Genomic DNA, 23,227 nt, shown 5'->3' on the forward strand with positions numbered 1-23,227 from the left:
AATCAACGAAAGAGATGAGAGAGTCGACTTTATTATTAACGTAAACTTGTCGATGTGTAACCAGCCGTCCGCTTCCCCAGCTCAGGCGTAGAAGCGATTGGGAAGATATCCTTAATTTCGTACAACCACCGGACAGTGGAAATTTCACGATAGATAAATATAACATAATAAATAAAAAATAAAGAGTGAACCTCCTTGAGACACAGCTTAATATTTTTCAATCTAAACCTCACTGTAGCAGTTTCTTACCCTTTCAGAGATCCTAGGATGATCGACTGCGGAGAGTTTGAGCAGATTATTAGAGCCAAATTTACCGATACAACCAAGAGTAGAATTAGCACGGTATATGAGCTGGAGTCACAGCTTGGGGCTTGGCAGAGACCATTGGAAATCATCTTTAGAGTTTCATGCCCGATAAAGTACAATCAAAATAAATTACCACCACGGTGGAATAAAGGGCTGTGTGCCACAACTCCACTTGGAGGTTGTGCAATCCCCCGTTTGAAAATATCGAGTGGGTAACCATCAAGGATAAAATCAGCTGGCCTATAAAGAACTACTCCGGGTAAGTCTTCAGGCCCAGACGGTATAATCGCGGGCTATACTCCAAAAACAGCAAGGACAGGTTTTTTGTGGCTGCATTTTGTTCGGACATGGATCGCACTTCTGGAGATGTGTAGAAGTGATTTTTACACCAAATTCGGTAGGCGCTTCCATGATTTCCGGCCACTCAGCGTCAAATTCTTGGCATTTAAGACCCTAGAACGCCTCTTGGACATCCATTCACGGACGATTATGGAAAAGTCATCCTTCTCCAAACTTCAGCATGCCTACCTTCAAGCAAAATGCACAGAGGTGGCTCTTTGCGATGTTTTCAACTTCCTGTCATAGATCCGTAGCAAGTGAAATCATGGAGCACGCGTTAAGAGAAGTATGTTGCTGAGGTGCAAGATATGGGCAAAAATCTAACTAAAACGGAGCTGATACTATTCACTATCAAGACAAGGGTACCCAGGAACAAAACTTTTCTCCGATGTAAAGTAGATGGGCGACCTGGTGACACATTCCAAGATTATGATACAGTATTCTTTACCAACGGATTAAAGATGATCTGCGGAGTTGGAAGCGAATATTTTCTCGAAGAATGTATTCTAAGTACTGTGCTGCCAATACTGGAGACTTGTCGGTGGCTGAGATATGATCGGCACCTCAAGCGTGGCATAGGCAATTTCCCAATTGATAGGACAGTTCACGGAGGTAATATCTTCTCTATATCAAGAGCCTATCGCGAGAGCTTTTAGCCGTGAGTCAACGAATACAAAACGATAGCGATCGGCATGGATCACGCACTAACTTACAAATGACCACGCCGCCAAACATGCCAAATTTCCAGAGAGGTTGGAGAAACCCTTAGACACTTCCTTTGCGATTGCCCAATCTGGCCAGGGCCAGGCTGCAGACACTAGAAACAAGTTTTCTTCGGGTCCCCAAAGAGATTTCTTGTTGTGAGGTGCGGGAGTTGCTACCTTTCCTAGGCGGTAATGGTTGGCTCTAAATATTTTATCCGGTTAAATTCTGCTCCTCTTGACCAGTCACGATATTAGGAATTCGCGGCATCTTAAGCGCTAATTGGGCTCCTTGCAGCGGCTAGTGATTTCTTCCTAACTTCCTATTCTTGTGGCACTTCTGAACCTTACTTTAAAGCACCTGAGTTTTTTTCACTAAACATGCTCGTCGTTCACGATGGTGAACTTAGGCTGGCCGTCATAACTAATCACTGAGATTGTCTGCTGGAGTTATCACACTTAATACTCTGCAGACAATAAGCCAGCAGCAATGCGAAAAGCATAAAGATGCTCACAAACATTTGCAACAAAATTGGTAATCCAGCTCAAAGGGCGAAAGCCAGACACAGATATTCAATCAACTCGGCATTTGCATAGCCAAAAATTCAAAAAGATTGTCACCTGATAGTCCGGTCTTAGGAGTTTGTGGCATCAGAACGGCGCACCAAAGCGCTAATTGGACTACTTGGAGCCGCCACTGATACTTACCTACCTACCTGACAGTCCCTATTTCCCAACATAGTCTCAGTTTTGCTGGTAATATATGCAAGATGTTTCCCATAAGCTGGAGTTAGATTCATCCTCCTATTTGATTGGGAAGGAAAGCAAGGTGCACCGAAAAAAACGATGGCTTGATATGCTAAACTACGATTTCAAAACTCTCCAGACTCCACCAGATTCAGACGAATCGACCCCTAATGAACAGGACCAAAGCTAACAAGAAACGAATATTGACAGCAAATTGCTTATTTCACTTCTGCCCGGTCATACTCTGAAGCATTTAAAATCTAACCAAAAAATCTATTTAAATCAAGAGCTAAGCATAAATTTGAAAGTCCACTCAGATTTGAATTTATCAATTACATTTCAGCAGATGCGAAAGATTGCTGGTACAGAAAGTGAATTGAGTTGTTCGTTTCAACAATCATTTTAAAATGAATTTCCCGTGCTCCATATCCTGTTCAGGACTTTTCCTGCTCAATAATCAAATATCCTCTATAGCTAGCAGCAGACCTTCCTCCAACCGGATATATTGCATTCTGCTGTCGTTTACAAAGCTCGAAAATTAAATTAAAGACAAAAGGGAGCTGCTCTGTCAACAATTATTGTAGGAAGCCCCGCAGAGTACAAACATTCCATGCGATGAAAAATTCAATCGAATCAGGAAAATTTTTCCATAAATTTATTTTCCTGGAATAAAGGAGTATCAAAGAAGTGTCCTGATTTCGTTATGAATTCGTCCCAGAGATAAAGACTTACTAGCGTTTGCCATTCTTTGGATTCTGCTGAATGTCGAAGTATCTTTAACCCAATATATATTTAGGTGAAATGGAGAGCTACAGAAATCTTCTTTTCAGCTCTCTTGCTCAAGGAGGATTCCCTTGGAGAATTGGTTTAAAAGGCGACGTATAATATCCATCATCTTATTATCTACGAAAAATTCTAATCATTTTCAATTTATTCACTTCGGAAAGAGAAGAGACTGTAAACCTGAATCCAAGGACTTGCTGCTGGGATATCTTTGAGAAAAACAAAGCAGACCAACCGAGATAAATTGACATTTAATTCAATTCACCTCGAGCGAGTTCAATGGCCAGAGTTGAGATATCATTCGAAGTTGGGGATGCTTACATGTATATCGTTTCAAACGCTTCACTCAACGAGGTGGAAACCGGCTAGACATCCTCTGCCAGGTGGAAAATTCACTTAAATTTTAATCTCCGTTTCAAATCCTCTGTACATAGCAAAATTGTCCTACAGTAGTCTCACCAGACAATTACCAAGGACGAGCGGTGAACTCATTCCAGTTTATCTTCTCCAACGAAAAATTGGCAGAATCGAGGGAAATCTCGCAATGTCCTTTTCATGTGATTCGTTGAAAAGGAATGAAATTCTCAATTCGCCCCGTATTGTTTTCAACAAACAATGACGGTCTTTCCCATAAAACTTCGCCTTTGATCAGTAAAGCTGACACCCTATAGAACACCCACGAAAAAATTTCCGCTCACTTTTCACTTTGCTCGTGGTTCCGTTTCAACCGCGCATTAATCCGGTTCTATGATTTTTCCAGTTCTACCTTTTGCAGGAAGCTTTTCCGTAATCCAATTAAAAGTCTCGGCTTCAGGTTGATGTTTGCCTTAAAAATCCTTTTGCGAGAAAAAATGTGCAGCACTCAGGTGTGAAATGTAGGGAGAAAAGACTTTCTCCCTGACGGAGCAGAAAAGCCAACTTCATCTCGACAATTTTCATTGATATAAAAGGGGTGCTTTTTGTAGGGAAACGTTTTCACCTGTTTTTCCTGTATTGACTCAGAAGCATGGAGAGACCAAACAGTTTTAAATTCTAGAAATTCGAGGGAGGATATTGGAGAAGTCGTGAAAAATTTCATGCTCGCCCGACTGGGATTTTTTTCCAATGTTTCTATAATTGGGGCAGGAAGATTAGCATTCGAATGGAATTGAAAGGAACCGGTAATGAAATGAAGATTGAGATCTGGATTGGGAGTATTAGGAGAATCAACGGATCTAGGTCAAGTGTAATATACGTTAGGGATCGAAAAATTCTACCAAATTAAAAAAAGTCAATTCCTTCATTCGAGAGCAATTCAATTCAAAATTCATAAGTTCAAAAGAAAGCACCATTCATCCATAGGACTAACTACAACACAGGGTGAGATCCCTATTTCCTCTTTGCACTGAATTGTGCAGACAAGTCGATGTAAAGAGGGCCCCTTGCTTAGAATAACCAGCAAAGTTTTCCAGAGTAGAATAAATAGCAAGGAATGCCCGTGCGAATGGAGTAATACGTCGAAGGGAAACTTTCAGTTATGTTGGAAACTACGAACGACCAACATTTCCTGGAAACTTTATTATCTGCTCAGAAAGAAAAACACATTAACTAGTGCTCTCTGGTATTCATATGAGGATATTGAGGTTTATGTGGTTTTTGGTTAGTAAAAAAAATATTGTCGTACTTCGAAAGTTCGAGCATCAACTTTCGGAATAAATTGTTTTTCGTGGTTAGCCAGGAATCGAGAGTGACTGGGAGACATTTTAATAAACATGAACTTAGAACACTTTAACTCCAACATTCTGTTTGCAAAACACAAGCCTAGGTAAAGAAGGGGATTTGACGTAATGTGCCGAAAGAAATCAAATTAATATAGCTGAGATCAAGGTAGGAGTTGAAAAGGGTATAGCTGGGAAAACTACACCACGATGAACGCCAGTGTTAATTTTGTAAACATTGAATGTGTTTTCTGGTGGTCTGTCCTAGGATTTGTCATCAGGGAAGATCAGAGATGACAAGCCCCGCGACAGATTATCAGAAAACGCATTCAATATTTACAAAATTAACACTGGTATCTGGTGCCCTAACCCCCACTCTGCCCTCAGTAAAACGGAAGAACACATACCCCTATAAGAAAGCCGATGGGACTTAGAACTTAACCCCAGTGAATTCTTCATTCTCGATTTGAAAAGAAGTAGAACACCATCTGGCCATTTCTATCCTGAAGATAAAAGGCGATCCAGTAAAATTTTGAAATTATTGCTTGACTCGGTTGTTATTTTTGAACGGATTGTTGAAGGGGTAAGCCACTGAAGAGGCCAAAAAATAAAGCAAATTTTGGGAGTTATATTTTTAAAAACTCCTGGATTTGGATTAATCGAGTACCACGTGCTACACACTAGAACGTAACTCACTGATTAAGACAGGGTTTTCCCGCCCTTGTCGCTGACTCGAACTAGCCTTGTGCAGCCTCCAAAAAGGTTTTTCAGGTTTTCCATATTAAGGCTCCCCAATTGTTTCTGCCAAACATCATTTCTGAGTGAATTGTCGACCGTCGCGGTCGCAACAGTTGGTATTGATAACTCCTACGGCATTTGAACCGTTTGATCCAACGATTGCCCAATTCATCAGTGTTCAAACGGGAAGCAGTCAATTGTATCTAACCCCAAACAAAGGGTTCCATGGGAGTTGTCCAAGAGACTGAAGGAGTAGCTTAGTAAGCGCCTTTTAGTGAGCGGAACGGCCAAGTTAAACCACTTATTGACAGAGCATACATTTGGTGGCCCTGCGCCAAGCCAACTACTGCGCAAAATGGAGCAGACGAAGTCAGCAGCGTGCGGCTACAGTATTTGCGGTTGCAGAGACTTCCATCTAAGCATGTGCGGATTCCAGGTCTCTGGACACGTTGGCCGCAATCGACGATCAAATCCACGAAGTCCACGCGCGACCCGTGGCAGGCGAAATGTCACATAACACGCAAAACCAGGTGACTTAGTTGCAGCAGACCGCAACGTTAACAGCCACTATTCTTGGCCATGTTAAACTTCTACCGTCGTTTCTTGCCCAAAACCGCCCTTCACGCTTACCTATCTGACCAAAATCTCCCGCCTGATTCGTAGTTCCCGGAAGTTGTCCACCAAGCCCATCAAGCTACAGCTGGTGGAAGCGACATTTCTGACTTTCCCTTAACACCCCTTGCGATATTCATCGACGCATCAAACATTGCTGTAGATGCTATCCTTTACCAAAACTGAGGTAACCGTTGACCTTTTTTTCCAAGCAACTGAACCGCACTCAATGGAATTTCAGCAGTTATGATCGCGAGTTATTAGTCGCGTACCCCCCAATAAAACATTTCCGATATTCGTCTTAGGGTAGGCCGTTCACGATGTTTACAGACCACAACCTTTGCTTTCAAACCCGACAAAGTGTTCTGGTTGTTACAGATTCTGACCCTCAATAGGACACAGTAGGGAAGTCATCTGATCCGAATGAGCAAGAAAGTTTTTGCCCAAAAAGCCTAAAAAGACAACATCCATGCAAAAAAGGACAGAAGCAAAACGCCAAGAAATTGTTGAGAGTAACATAATGCAAAAACAATGCAAATATCTCTCCAGCTACTGTATTCAAGACAGAAGCCCTTCTTAGCCCAATCCAATCCAAGTTCCCTCTTGCCACTCCCTGGAAAAGGATGCCAGCGTTTAAGAAGGCATGGAACTAAAAACTCTGCTTAGACTGCTGGGACAGCACGGATAAATTCGGAAGAGAACCCGTACTCCGTTTGAGTGCGATGACCGCAAAGAAAATTTCCCTTATATTTATAGGAGCAGTTTTTATCTATGTTAAGATGAATCCCCATATCATTCACAAGAGGTCGAACTGCGCCGGATGTTAGATGAATGGTAGTAAAGTGCTTCTTTCACTCCTTCAGCCGGACATCTCGTGGATAAAAAACTTACCATTAACGTCTCTTCGGGACGTGACCAAAACTCACCAGTATTTTCGGGCGGGTTATTTAGAGTTTAGGAAGCCACTCCCGAACTGAATATGATTGCTTTTAGAAATCGCCTATCTCCACTATATGGAAAATCTCCATTGGTGCATGGCACTGAACAATTGTGATGCTGACCTGATCAGAAACCGGCTCACAAATCATGAGAACACGCCATGTGATGGTGGTGAGTAACAGTCCAACACCAGAGTGCGTGAAGGGTAAGCAAAAGAAAGAGGAAGATCCCCGCTCTAATCCCGCTAAAGAATTTTGGCGGTTGGCACCCATAAAAAAATAATGAGGCCGCAAAGTGGAGCTCTTTTAGTGTAAAAACAGTAATTTAATTTTAAAATCCATCCCCGGAAGGAGTGGGGAGGTTGTGGAGGAAGAAGCAAGAGAACCTTTTCCACTAACCCCTTTCAAAAATCGCATCGGATGTCCGCCCTTCAAAAGTTATAGTACCCTAAATAGGGTCATTTTGGCGTTATTACGGCGAATTTAAACCCTACCAACCAACCCTACTTCTGGAGGGAAAGGCAGTAAGGCCGGACGCAAGTTGAAGCGCAGCTTGCTGAGATGACGTGACGTAACACAGCGTTTTTTTTTGTAAAATAAGGAAATGAATGCATCAACCAATGTTCGCACGCAGGGTGACGTGAACACTCTCAAATTGCGTTAACATCAGTGAGCTGCGAAAGTTTGTATTCATGTCGCAGTTTTCAATGGTGACTGCAACTTGCGTTGATTCAAAACTGGCAAATATTGACTCTTTGATGAATCCACATAATCCAAAAAATTATTCATGGATTACTTAATGATAGTGTACATATTTTTCATTAGAAAGTTTGCAGGCTCCGCAGGTTAGCGATAGGAGCGGTATTCCATTCGCTTTTTCCGACGCCAATCTGACCAAATAATGCATTCAATATTGTGTAATATTCTCTTTATTTATTTTCTCTACTCCTTTAGTTCCCTCAATTAACTTTCTCTATTTCACAATTCCCATCCCTTCCTTCATTTAGATACAATACGTAACACTTCAACTAACTAAATCTTCTTATGTTTTAAACCACCAACCATTGGTCTCTTTCCCATAAAATGCATAACTCAATTTCACTTACACCTTTCCAAACTCAATTTTTTATAAAACAGCTCGTATTCTACATTATTGGGTGCAGGCGATTGTTCGTGGCAAAGGGGAATGAGCCGCACTTCAGCAACCGCGTATGTTACTGTTGGCGCTGAACCGACATGGACTTTTAAGTTCAAGACCATGAACGGGGAACGGAATTGTCAGGAACGAGACCGGCTGATCAATGGACAGCTGATGAGCTGGACCGGCAATCGTCATTTGATAGGCGACTCTGTGAGAGAAAGTCCGTGAGTTGTGTGAAACTTTGCAATTTTGTGAATATAAATCAAAATAAATGAAATCTTTCATATATAAGCGGTCAATACGGAAAACAGATTCAGTACGTAGCGAAACATTCGGTCATATTTTTTTTTTTTTGATCAGGTAATTTCGTATTCGGATATTGCGGTGATGGTAATAGTTTGACCAAAGCACACTGCACAGAAGGGCTGAATTAGATGATTCATTATGAGAGGTAGCACGAGAAGAAAATCGCGAGTTCCAGAAACTGAACATTAGATGTGATCCGAGGGAGGTGCATTGAAAGGGATTGCGTGCACTGCAACTTGATGCGCTCATATTGACTTTATCTGATTTTTCTGATAACGGAAAGAACTCCGAGCACGGAATTTAACGGAAAATGAAAGTACAGACTCCCGTAGTTTTCCATGCTCGTGTGCAGCGGAAAAAGTTGTTCGTTCGCCTGCTTATTCTTGAATTGTGTTTGATTTGCTTTCTTTTTGACGTGTTTCATGCTGAATTTACATTTTTAATTTCCTTAAAGAAGCGCGAAAACGAGAAAGGGAAAGAAACATTGAAGCATCCTCTGACAGTGTAACCACAGCCATTTGATCATTGAACGCTTTTTGCTCTTGGGTTTTAGTATTACTTGGAGAAAATTATGGGGAAAAGATAATGTGATCAGAAGAGCTCTTGGTGAGGTATTTATTTTATGTTTTTTTATGTGTTTGTCTTTCCCGCCTTTCCTTGACATCCTCATGCCACTAAGAATGCTCGTTTAACTATCGACAGTTTACATAAATCATTACAAATGACACCCAGCGCGCGAGCTAAACCCGGAAATAAAAGAAATAATATAAAGGGAGATCTTCCAATATAATGGCCTGAAGATGTTAAGGAAGAGCGAGAACCTTAGAGGTCACGACTCACAAAACATCTGAAGCAGGGGAAACATCGATTGAGGAGGTGATTCGTCGTGCTTCCTCCTTTCAGACTGCGGAACTCAGGTCCGAAGTTTTATGTCTCCATGCGCGCGATCGCGCCATCTTTTTTTGTATTTCAGATTTAGCTTATGTATTGTTCATCTCGATAGATGGACGTGAATCCCCATGATTAAGTATTTTTCGGAATCCGGTACGGACCGGCCTTCTCCCTCTCTAGCCCGTTAAAAACTAATAGTGGTCACCCATTTTTAAAAAATCACGGCGACCAAGAAGGGAACTATTTTCATATCATTAATATGCTTGTTACTCGCAGCGGAAAGTAGCGGTTCAAATCTTATTATTGGCCGAGGAATTTGTATCGTGACTGTCGGATGCCAGTCGACTCAGTTCCAAAGAGTATTCAATTCGAAATGAGGGTAACAATCACAGGGAACGCAATGCTGACCACATTGCCTCCTACAGAGTACCGTAGTCCTGTAGTGTACCATTTCAGTCTTGAGTCAGGCGCTCTAATACACTTAAAATGTTATGGCCACTCAAAGTGGGATTTTTTTATGTCTTCATGGTAAAATCTGAATTTTCAGCCCTCTCCCGTTACGGAAAGAGAATGGGCAAGGTGTGCAAGAGAAAGAAAAAGGTCCTCCTTTCTAAGCCCGCTAAAAAAATTGCAGCGCCCATCCCACTTGAAAAGTTATAGCTTCATGCCAAATCGGTACGGTACGGAAAATAACGGCGGTCATCCCACCAAGTTTGATGTGATGTGTCGCATACCCGGAGAGGGAGGGGATAAAGAGGGAATGTGTCTACCCCCGCACATCAGGGCGAAAATTGCCTTACAAACAAGCTTTTTTCGTGACGCTGTAACTTTCTGAGTGACCGCTACCTGCTTTTAGCGAAGGTCGAAAGATGGATTTGAATTTGAGAGGTCATTTCTTTTAAGGTACTCCCGCGAGTTTTCATCGGATTTTAAGAGGAGCAACCTCCTCCTTCATCCTCTATAAAGTTTCCATCCCCAACGGGAAGGTTGTGTAATAAAAAGAGGATGATCCTCTCTTAGGTGAAGGTTGCCTAAGAGAGGATCATCCTCTTTTTACTACACACCCTTTCCATCCCGGTGGGAGGTAGGTTTCACTTAGATGATATAAAAACATTTCTATCAAATTTCTAGGGAATCATTCAATTTTACACTTACATAGATATGCGATCCTCTTTCCAGAGTAAAAGTTAACCAGGAAATTACAAACAATACCACTAAATTACCCACAAACTCGCCAGCAGTGCATAACCATTTCTGCCAATAACATGTCTTCCATTAAAATGTTTCCTTTGACCTTAAATTAACCAAAAAACCAATTCACCTCTAGTTAAAGTTCGAAGTTTTCCAATATGGAAGTGCACAGTTCGTGGGAATTTGGCGGTCGGATTTCACAAGAAAACTGATTAGTGTTGACAACATTTCCTTGGAAATATTTCATTTACAAACAAGTTTGTCCGTACAAAGAGCTCTCAATAATGTACTTCCCACACAGCAGCTGCATCCGTGCATTTCGACAGTGCCATCGAATTCACCATCCCCAATATCCTTGTTCAACAATGTTCAGATTGGGTCTTCCAAAGGAGCGATGTACAAATTTCCTGATTACACGCCCCATCTAAGCAGAATTTAAGGAATTTTCCATTCAAACTGATGTGTTAACATATGCTCACACGCTACGTATGTATATGTTTATTCATATGTAGTCACGTACACGAATCTACATGGGAAATTTAAAGGGAGACGCGTGAAAGTTCATTGGCAGCCTCCCCCAATCTACAGGTGGTTCATGTGCAAATTTGCATGGTGGAAGAAACTATTAACGCTCGAATGGAGTAATGGAGTGGTTGGAATGGTTTCCGCAGAAGTTTTTCATGGTTAGACAGAAACTAATGGTTTTGAGTTTCTGCTCATTTCCATAAGACAGTTTTCGTCTCCTCGTTTTTGATGAGCTACATCCTGAATATGTGCACACTGAAATACGGTTAGTGCCACTTCTCGCTTGTGAACGCTTTGTACTCGGCACTGTTCAGAGTACGTTCGCCCGAATTCACTGATGTAGCAATAAATCCTCTGTTAACTACGTACATGCTTATACCGTGGCAATTTTGTGGAGTCCTTGAAGAAGTAGCTCACATGTAAGTCCTAAGAGCTTTGAAGAAACAGAATCCTTCACTACGTCCATGATACGAAATGCAGTTCAACTTAGTCTGATTACCATCTTATTCGTCGCATAACACGCCACCGCTTACATCCATTTAAGCCTGGGGACATTCCAAGAAATTAATACGGAGTAATAAACTTAGAAAATGGGTCAATGAAATGTTCCACTTAGAACTCGCCAGTTTCATAGAAAACCTCCCGCGAACTCAAGGCAGCCTTTCCATGCTTAGGAAGTTTTCTTGAAATCAGTCAGTTTCTGAACAAATGGTCGCCACCAACTTGATTAGGGCTTTCTTGGTTCAACTTTTTAAATTATTTCCCTGGAATGAAATCCATTTCTAATCTAAAACTGGGTTAACGACGATTTAATTTTGACTATGAAGTCTAGCTAGGTATCATCGCGGCATAAAGCGTACGCGAACTGATGAGATAACGTAAGGAAATTGATTGGAAGATCCACTCCATTGCCATAAAAAGTCGTCTTACTTAAGTTTCACCCCGAACGAAATGGGTAGGTAGAGACTTGATACGTAATTGAATCCTCATTAACGTCCCCTTCTGAAACCTCGTTTCGCCGGTGAAGCGAATGTTATAATTGATGCTTCACGAAATTTCCTGACATGCCTTGAGGAAAACAATCTATTTTTGAGTTTTATAGATCTCCCTATTTCGGTCATATCTAACTTCCTTACATCCTTATGTATTGTACTAATTTAAAGTCCTTCAGATCGTATGTCGGCCCCTTTTGCTGCACACTCTGCCATCTTCAATTGATAGCTAGGACGCGGAAATTTTATATATGTATATACATATCTCAGATTCGGTCTTTTGGTCGATTGAATCTTTGGCGGATCCTAGGCCAGTCCGACTACTGGAAGCAACATCCAAACCACTTTTCCCAGTTTTCGCTTCAGTGAAAAGGATTGCAGTGTCCACGTCTGTGCGACAGGTGCAGTCCATCCTCCGTCTTTTCCAGAGACAATTATAAACAGAATGCATCTACTAATACTAACGTTTTAAAGGAATTTCTTAAAATGCAAAAAAGAGAAAACGAGAGAAAGATTGAAACATCTTCCGCGAGTGAAACCATAGCGATTCAGACTAAAATAAAGTTGGACAATTAACAAATTTAAGTGTTATATTTATTGTAGACAACAGAAAAGGCTAAAAGTAACCACCAAGAAATTCTGAGTGCCTTAGACTTGGTCGTGTGAGCAGTGGATCGTCCAAAGATTTTTTTTTATAGATTTTCGATACGTCCGGCCTGCCAAAGGCAAGTAACGTTTTTTTCATAAGTTGTTTTTTTTTTATTCGGACCCCTGAGGCGGCGCCTACAAAACAGTGATGTCCAAAATCAAAGGCAAACGCTCTCTATCGACTACTTGACCTAACTTGTTAGTCGAGATAGTGATGAACCTCTTCCCACAAAATATGAACACTGCTAGCCTCCCTATTGTCCAAGCGAATTCCGTTGAAACCCCAATGGTAAGCGACGAAGAGCTCCTGGAAGCTGCAAACAAGCAGAAAATAAGGTTCCTGGCTTGAATACCCCAACAAAGCCCTTAAGGCAGCAATGAATATAGCGTCAAATATGTTTGCCGAGGTTTGCCGCATGTCCTAAGGAGCATTTCCCACAGAGTGGAAAGAACAGAGGCTGATTATCATACCCAAGCCCGCCAAACCGCTGGGTGCACCTTCACCATACAGACAGATATGCCTTCTAAATAATACTGGCAAATTATTTGAACGTAGCAGATTACTTACAATTGCCGAAAAGGGAGGCGGTCTTTCTGAGAATCAGATCGGTTTTTGAAAAGGAAGGTCTACGACGGATGCAGTTAGTCTGGTGGCTAACACAGCTAAGACAGCACTTGATAAAGACAAATGCTGTGTAGTGATCACACTCGTGGTGAAAATGGAGCAAAATACTTGAGTCGCTAATCAAATTAGGCCCGAAGTACCTGGTGCGTATCGTTGCCGACTTCCTAATCGGTAGGCTTCTGTGCTATGAATCAGATGAAGGAATGAAATTATATGAAACAACATGTGGAGTTCCACAAGGATCCGCCCTAGGACCACTATTGTCGATTATTATGTATAAAAGAGTATTGACGCTAGACCTCTCTACTGGTGCGGCCATTGGTTTCGCGGACGACTTTGGTGTGACGGTTGTTGACCGCCTCCTCGAAGAAGTCGAGCTTTATACTAGTGAAGCAGTTTATGATATTCAGTCCTGGTTAAAGAGTGTAGACCAGCACTCTTCTCACAGAACATAAGACATAAGTTATACTTATTACCAAGCGGAGAAAGTGCACCTCCATGAAGATCAAAATTGGAAAAAAAATCATTCATTCCAAGCCTGCGCTGATGTACTTAGGCGTAATGATAGACCAGAGGCTAAACTCCAAATCATATGAGTGTGCAAAGTGAACAGAAATCAAGGCATATACCATTGGAGCAATGATTGCGAGAATGCTACCAAATATAGGTGGCCCAAGGCCGAGCCGCCAACTTCTTATTTTGAGGGTAGTCAGTTCGATCGATCGATGTATGCAGCCCTAGTGTGGGCAAATACACTGAAAAATACAACAAATAAGGGAATATGTTGCGCCTACAGAAGAATATCCGATGAAGCACCCTGCGTGATAGTAGAAATGATTCCCATTGAGATTCTGCCGAGAGAAGGAAAACGACCTCACCGGAGAATCTCCTGCCACTCGGCGGCAGTTCGCACGCTGAAACGGAATAGCAGGAGAAGTGGGACGAGTCAGAAAAAACCGCTGGACCCACAGAATCATATGGGATATTTGGAAATAGTTCGAAAAAGCCCACGGTGAGGTAAGTTTCGATCCAGTTCTTGAGTGGACACCGAGCTTATTATATAGTAATAACATATGGAAGTACCGTGGGGAGAGTGGAAAGAGAAGGAGGTGGTTTTAGTGGGTAAGAGTCCCACATAACCTTGTGGCAGGAGCCAGTGGTAGCTTATGAAGCTTTCCACTTTCCATCAACAAAAAAAGGCAAACAAACAGACAGTAAACCGATTTTGATTCGGATTTGTTTTACGCAAAACACAAATTCGAGCACAGAGCTTGCCATAAATTCAGTTCGGTTTCAACTGACCGACACCGTGCGAGCAATCAGATAGGTCGCTTTGCGATCAGAAGCAGATTTACGAGATGTCTTCTGAATGTACGTAATAAAAGAGGGTCTACTACCTTATGGTCGGTTAAGTTCGCTTATGTGTTGCGTCCACCATTCCTTACAGAATTGTAGAATTGTGATCTTCTAAGTTAAACATCAGCAGTTAGTATAATCCACCTGTCGCTCGATAGTGAGAGAGACACAAGGAGTAATCCGCCAGAGCATATTGATGATCATTGCTCTTTTCTCGCCTACTATACAGGCCATCATTGTGTGCATGGACGTCATAAGATCTGCCTGCCTGCGGAATCGTAGAAGCAGATCGATGAACGAAGGAAATAAAGGCTCTATTGACCGCTACGAGTGATACCGAGTGTAACGCGCTCGAACTATGATAACATGCGAAATTTCGGGAAGTTCAAGTAGCGTGCATCGCCACAAAACGGAATTCGCTATTGGTCTGGTCGGGGAAGCGAAAACTGTTGCAGAACATGATGATTTGTGTACAACGTATCACGAAAGAACCCCAACGAGGGGGTATGCGCTATAAAGGCACGGTATAGATCAGCAAAAAGGGAAATCCGCGGGGCGGTAAATAAAACCAACTCTCGCGGCTGTGAGGAGTTGGCTATAAGCTTGTTACCCAAAAAATTGGGACTCTGCTAAAGCCCTGCATACTAAATACCGACCAGATGGACCGCATTGTACGGACATTGTTCACCAGACATCCTGTACGGGTTGATGACAATAGCGCGGAAAGCGTCGGGGATTGCCCTCTTTTCACAATGAGAGAGCTCGAAGAAACGGTCCTTACTATGAAAAACAAGAAGGCGCCAGGTCCTGATGATATCCCGGCGGAAGTCTACAAACTTGTGTTCCGCCAACGGCCAGACTTGCTGCTTGGGGCGTTCAACGCTTGCTTGAAGGAAGGTATTTTTTCCTGTCGCTGGAAGGTCCCATGTACTCGAGGAGGGCGATCAGACCCGAGTCTGCAAGAGACTCATCTGAAGTGGCTCTGCCACGAAGCCTCACCGGAGGTTATCTGGTACCATGGGAACCGGGATGGCCCTCTGAGAGCATATGCTCCAGGAGAATTTCTGGAGGATGTGTTCTCGGCCCGGTTATTTGCGGTTGGCCCCCTAATGGGAGTTTCATGGTGGTTGTGGTAATGCCTACATCGCGGGCAGAGCTCCTCGGAGCTTGAGCGTGGAGTTGCGCTGTACAACTCGGGTGCCGTACCCCTTAGTTACGGCAGAGGTGTTAGATAGGCCTCGCATCCACTGGTATGAATGCTGAGCCTGCACTCAGTATAAACCAGGACCGCCGTGCTTGCGTGGCGGGGCTCTGATTGTAGTCCCAAAATCAATCCGTGTCCGAAGAGGACCGTGGGATTAAGCCTTCACGGCAGGTACTCACGTTAAACCCCCAGGACTTTCGTGTCGCTGGAAGGTGGCCAGACTGGCGCTGATCAGCAAAGGAAAAGGAAACCCGGAGCTTCCGTCCGCATACAGACCGTTGTCTATGCTTGAGATGGCCGTGAAAGTGCTCGAGAAGCTCATCAGGAGTAGACTCACTGAAGTCATCCGCGCTACCAGGTACTTATCTCCAGGGCAGTTCGGGTTCAGAATAGGGAGATCCACGGTGGATGCTATTATGGAGGTCTAGATGCGGTTCATCGAACTCAGCCGCCGATCTCGACAGATAGTGCTCCTCATAACGTTTGACGTCAGAACCGCCTTAAATTCCGTAAAATGGACAGATCTGCTAGGCACATTAAAAATGTTAATTCATTTCACGTGCCCAGCTATCTCTTGCGGATATTGAGGGATTATCTGAAAAACCACTCCCTGCTCTCTGAGACGATAGAGGGCTAGACTAGGATGGAATTCACGTCGGCGGTAGCACAGGGATCCATCCGAGGACCGGACGTCTGAAACGCTCTTATGATAGTCTGCTGAGACTGGATAAGCCCGAATTCCCAATATGAACGGCATATTTGCGGCATGCCAAAATTATCATCATCATCAACGGCGCAACAACCAGTATCCAATTAAGGCCTGCCTTACTAAGGAACTCCAGACATCTCGGTTTTGAGCCGAGGTCCACCAATTCGATATCCCTAAAAGTTGTCTGGCGTCCTGCGCCATCGCTCCGTCTGAGGTAGGGTCTGCCTTTCTACCTGTCTCTACACTCCTTCCCGAGGAACTAAATTATTCTTTGTGGACCGAAAATTCTCTGAGCCCCGTTATAATGTCGGGAAATTTGCTAATTTCCTTAAAATTGTCCACAACATACACGACTTACATATTTTCTGATTCATTTTCAAAGCAAGATTCACATCGAGATTTAGCAACTCTTTAGAATTCTAAAACCTTCACGTACAAGCATTCCCACTATTAAGGCTTCCCAAAAATCTGCTGTCATGCTATTCTGTAGCATTTTATTCCTCGGGAATGTTTTTGAGACCCAATCTCGCCGGTCGCATAAGATTCTCATGGCATGATTACACCATCAGAAGTTATGCTCAAAACACAATCGACTCTCTGTAAATTACTTTAGTAACGCGAATTAAATTGCATGAGCTTGTTCTTTTGTACTTTTTTGAAAATAAGATTTAAACTAAGATTGCGTTCATTTTTCGTAATTAGATTTTATCACCGGCGCTATTATTAACTTTGTGCAAGCTACACCGTAGACCGCCCCATAAGTGAGAGGAGTAGGGAAGGGTCAATATAGTGTAAATGGCCATGTAACACATCTCAGGAAGTACGCGAGGCCAACTCCACCCTAACTAATAGTGCTTTAAAAATTGCACCTCCAATTCGGGGTAGAATGGATGAAAAGTGTTATTTCCACATTTATTTTCTTACTTGTATTTATAATTATTATTTTAGTTTGAGATAAAATACGAAATCAATTTTTTTGCTGATTTTTCAATAGACTTCAAATGAACACCCGATGGTTCACAACTAACTCTGCTGCGCCACATTACTCCGCCCCCAGATGAAACCTAGGGGTTTCAGCAACCAAATCCGGAATTGCCGGCTATTCCCATAACCTCTAAAACTTTCGGCGGCAAATTCCTCGCGCATTAACACCTACGGTTACAAGCAAGTGGACGTGAGTCTTGGCTTGCGTAGGACGTTCCCGTGGCGATTCATCCTGGCGGATGTCAGTTTCCCCATTTTAGGCGCAGACTTCTTGTGTCACTATGGGTTGCTAGTGAACTTCCAGAATAGGTCCCTTATATACTCCACAACCAATCTTAACTCGTCAGGCAGAATCTCATCACATCCCAACAACAATCTTTTGGAGGACATTACTGACACTCTTGTTTGGGCACTTCTCCAAAAGTTCAGCCAGATTACTACCGAATGTAGTCTCTCTAAACCAGTGAAGCACAATGTGCAACACCACATTAACATCACTGGTTCCCCTATCTTCTCAAACGTGCGTCCTCTACTACCCGAGAAGGTGGCTATTGCACGGAAATAATTCGAGCAACTTATCCAACAGGGTATCTGCAGACCTTCAGACAGCTGTTGGTCTTCCCCACTCCATATAGTCTCGAAGCTGAGCGGCGAATGGCGCCCCTGTGGGAATTATAGAAGGCTAAACGCACAGACTGTTCCTGACTGATAGCCCATTCCATTCATCCACGACTTTGCACATCATCTCGCAAACTGCCGTATCTTGGATTTAACCAAGGTGTATCACCAAATCCCTGTAGCTCCAGAAGACATTCCAAAGAAGACAATATACAGACCCTTTGGACTATTCAAGTTCACACGGATGACTTTTGGGTTGTGCGATGCGGCGCAAACCTTTCAAAGATTCATCCACTCGGTCGTGCGAAACTTTGACTTGTTTCGTGTATTTGGATGATGTTTTGGTCGCTTCTTCCTCAGAGTCTGAGCATTTAGCCCATCTCGAGTGCATTTTTCAACGTCTCCTTCAGGCCGGTTTAGTCCTAAACGTTGATAAATGCAAGTTTCTCCGAACACAAGTCAGATTCCTTGACCAGTCCAACCAATGGTTCGCAACTAACTCTGCTGCGCCACAGTGCTCTCCACTAAGACGGGAACTCGAGGCCCCGCTGGGGTAGCGACTCCATTTGAAATTGGGAGTTATAGAATTCACTCAAAGTATTCTCCGATTCTCGCAAAAGTTTACTAAAAGGAATAGAGATTTGTGGGCGAATTTTATTATGCTTCGGAAACGGCTGCCACGTCTCGGAATCATACACTCGTCAACGGGTTATGATCAGATCTTGAAATGTGCGACTACTTCTAGGAGACGGTATCAAGGTTCCCAAGAATCCCCGTTTACTCCAACTGTAGCGGTGCAAACTAGACATTATGTTAAGATGGTGGCATTTTTGGGCACACTTTCCTCAATCCTGCGACACTGTCCGTCGTATTCTAGCAAGTTTGTCGGATGTAAGCTTGAACCCTGCGTTAGACGCGCCCTCTTATCCTGGGAACTTACCATAAAGCATAATACTGACTGTAAGATTCTGGCGTATGGTGGTAATGTCAATATTTTAGAATATCTGATCCGAAATGTTGAAAGACCCTTCAAGATTTGAAGGTGGCAGCAAGGGAATCAATGTAAAAACCAACGGGCCGAATCTTTGCTTCAATTTATTCACTATACAATTCCGAATGTGGTGCAGTCTAAAACCTCCCTAAACAACATCTTTCATTCTGCTATATCTAAATCATCTATTCTCTAGAAGATTTGATATGACGTCACAGGTATAGACATTTGTTTATCAACATGATTTATTAAGGTTTTGTGTAAAACAAAACCTTATTAAAATCGATTCAATGTCTGTCTGTCTGTCTGTCACATGCATTTTTCTCCAAAACGGCTAAACCGATCCAAACGAAATTTGGTGGACAGATGGGAACTATGAAATCCCACGCATACAGCGAGTGGCATAAATTTAGGTGGAGTTTAAAGGGGGGCTCCCCATACATGCAAAGGGGGGATTCAAAAATTTTTTTCACCGGATATAGTTGTGTAGGGTATCAAATGAAAGGCCTCGATTTGTACTTTCCGAAACTGACATTAGTTTTGGCATAAATTGCAAAGTACGTGAGTAAGGAGTCAAAATGTACGTATTTGAAGTGAGACAGGACTCATTTTCGGAAACTACCCAACCTAAAAATCCGAAAAAATCAGGGTAGTGCGCCTAGATAAAATCTAGGCCTGAAAATATGTCCCATTCCGATATCTGCTCAAATAAACTTACTAATAGTATATTACTACTTTTTAGAAATTTACTGAAAAACCCCCCTTAAATACATCCTAGGAGTTCCAAATTTTATATCAGCAGAGAGGACAATATTTCGTGTATATGCCCCAAATTTCATAGAAATCAGGTAATTAACGCCAAAGTTACAGCAGTTCCAAAGCCATGCAAATCGGATGTTGACGTCATAATTACCCGGAATAATTGACATTCGCGTGGAATATTAAAGTCACATTTATGAAGAATCTATTTATCTGCAGCCCTTTTTAAGGTTTTTTGTAAAACACTTATGTGAAATCTAATCTTCGAGAGATGTCCCATTCCGGTATCTGCTCAAAAAATTTGCTAATAGTATATTATCAACTTTTAGAAATAGACTAAAAAACTCCCCTTAAGTTCATCCTAAGTGTACTAAATTTTGCACCGACATAGAGGACAGCCTTGTGCATACACATGCCAGGTTTCATGAAAATCCAACTATTAGTGGGAAAGTTATAGCAGTTCAAACTTATCAACTTCGTGCTAATTAACGGCATTCTAAGCCATACAAATAAGATGCTGACGTCATAATTAACGAGAATAATTGAAATTCCAGTGAAATATTAAAACTCCATTCAAGAAGAATCTAATTCTCCCTAGCCCTTTTTTATATTTGATGTTGGTTAAATTGTTTTCATTCGCTAATAATATTAACCTGAGGGCGTGAAGCATATGAGGTTGACCATTATCAACACAGGGCTTTCCATCAAATGATTTATTTAAATCGCTTTCCAGAAAATAGAGGGCAATGGAATTTTTAGCTATATTACACGGAGCGGTCGTGCACTCGTCGATCCTCACATCTTTTTCTTTTTCTTCAGCCTTCAGTTCGCAAGCGGGGTCGGCTCGTGGTGATCGGTTTCGTCATTTTATTTTATCAAATGCCTGATCAGGATGTAATCGCGAGACCTTTAAATCCCCATCCAGCGTATCAAGCCACCATTGTTTAGGCCGGCTTTTTGGTTGCTTACCATTGCTTTCGATGTTCTGATCAATACTGGTTGTTGAATTCTCGTTAGCGCGAATTACGTGACCACACCATCGAAAACGCCTCTCTTGCAGTTTTTCCACGATCGATGCAAACCCATATCGTTCGCGGATATTCTCATTTCAGACGTAATCAAAACGTGTCACGCCACCAGTGCAATGCAACATCTTCGTCCCCATTACCGCAAGACGCCGTTCATTGTCCTTTATAGTTGGCCAACACTCAGAACTATAGAGAGCGGCAGACGGACGACATTGCAGTAAATTTTAGATTTGGGACGTGCGCTGATACGTCGATCACAAAGAACACCAGTTGGGGAATGCCACTTCATCCAGGTTGCATTAATGCGTGAAACAACTTCATTACGCAGTTTTCCATTGGCTGATAGCGTTGACTCGAGATTTTTAAATCGCTGAGTTTTGACAATGGCAGTAACCTGCCCTTCGAGATACTTAAATCGCTCAATTCTGGCAATGGCAGTAATCTGCCAAGAACTGAACGATTTCAATATCTCGGGTCAATGCTATAAGCCAATGGAAAACTACGTTATGCTCCTCACATAGAAAAGCACAAAACCTTTTATACCTGAAGCGTCAAGCTTCCGGTTTCCCGACTTGTTATTTATGTTCCTTGTCGTGTTTGAGTGTATGCTATGTGTCGATTTCATCTTCAAGTTTATGAAATAAGATAATTGTATTATTCGATGTTTGTATTATCTTTCAGCGGATTTGTTTTGTCCTAAAGATGGATTTTCGCCCACTCAAGTTTCTCCCACGTTCTCTCAATGTTTTTCTACAAAACCAAACAGGAAATATACAATTTTTATACTTTTTGGCTCTGGAAGTTGAGGCCTAAGAATGCACTCAAAGTCTCCTTTGGCTATCGAAAACGGACTATGATTAGTTTCTAGAATGTACGTATGCTCCTCGACAACGACAACGGCTCCTCAGAATGCTTGCTTTCTGCAACTTGAGCGGGAATTCTAGTGTTATAATATGGACATTCTGGGCCTAAGTGAAGTAAGATGTTGAGACTCTGGGCAGTACTTCTCTCCCTTTTGTGACAACGTGCTTTTGTACTCTCGAAAGCCAAGCAGATGCGAATCTGGTGTCGGGTTGTTTCTGACGACTACCGCAAGGCGCGCTCTCGTGACCTGGGGGTCGGTTTCTGACAGGAAGACTTCTAACTCCAAGATTCCGATAAAGGTGAAGGAGCATCATATGATAATTACAATGATTTCTACGAGCAATTAAACGCAGTTCAGGGGAGGCTTCCTAAAGGTCGCAATGTGATCGTGATGGGTAATCTGAATGTCAAGATGAGATTTGACAATACCTTGCTCGAACATATGATGTGGACATACGGTTTTGGCGACCGCAACGGTAATTGTGGCAGGTTCGTGGATTTCTGCAATTTCCGCCGTCTCGTCATTGGTGGCAGATTGTCCAAACAAAGAGTCTGCCATAACGTGAGTCGGGTCTCAACTGACCGACGCCGTATGATATATCAGATCGACCACTTCGTAATCAGCAGTAGATTTAGGAGTGTCCTCCTGTATATGCGTAACAAGAAACGCGCTAACATCGGTCTCGAAACGAATCCCTATCTGATGTTCGCTTACGTTCATTTACGTGTTACGTCCGCCACTTCTCGCAAGGTTGAGAAGCTGCGACTTTCTAAATCCAACATCGACCGCTTGTACAACCCAGCTGCCTCTCGGCAGTGGCAGAGCTATGTTGCTGATAGGACAGCGGATATACTGAGTAATCCGCCTGAGAGCATTTATGTGCATTGAGCCGCCATTAAAAATGCTCTTTTCTCTGACCTGTATAGCAGGTCATCGGCCACCTCCCAAAAGGGTGTCGTAAGATCTGGCTGACTGCGGAGTCGGGGAGGCGGATTGATGAACGGTTGACGGCTCCACTGACCGTACCACTTCCGGCGAAGTTCCTACTCCTGTGGATGAAATGGCTGCTCACCGCAACATTCAGATACGAACTGGTCCTCCAAGTAAAAGGCAAATCATTCCGATCATTAATGTATCTAAACGCAATAAAGCCGCTAGGTTAGACGGTCTTCCAGCCGAGTCATTCATTGCTCCACTTCCAGTTTCCGGGAACTAAGACATTTCCCAGAGAATAGAAGAAGGGGGTGATCGTCAAGACCCCAAAAAGGGGATTGTAACAATTGGGGGGGGGGGGGGTATCTGCATGCACCCTGCCGTCGCAAAGAGAATAGCTAAAATAATCCTTGAATGCAACAAGGAACACCTCGAAAGCTTGATCGTTAAAGAGCAGACTGCTTTCCGCTCTGGATCCTATTATACCGACTACAATAACATCCTATGGGACATTTTGGAGCAACGCCCATTGCTTAGATCTTGGCTTCACCTACTCTTCATCGATTTCGAAAAGGCTTTTGAAAGCGTCAAAAGGGAGTG

General features: G+C 42.7%; 1 protein-coding gene across 1 annotated transcript in view; it reads right to left on the reverse strand.

Moving 5' to 3' along the window:
* Nucleotides 1–23,227, reverse strand: part of LOC119647651 (synaptotagmin-1) — a 325,595-nt gene that overhangs the window by 258,107 nt on the left and 44,261 nt on the right. The window lies entirely within an intron of this gene.

Source organism: Hermetia illucens, chromosome 2, assembly GCF_905115235.1.
Source record: "Hermetia illucens chromosome 2, iHerIll2.2.curated.20191125, whole genome shotgun sequence".
NCBI classification, from domain to species: Eukaryota; Metazoa; Arthropoda; class Insecta; order Diptera; family Stratiomyidae; genus Hermetia; species Hermetia illucens.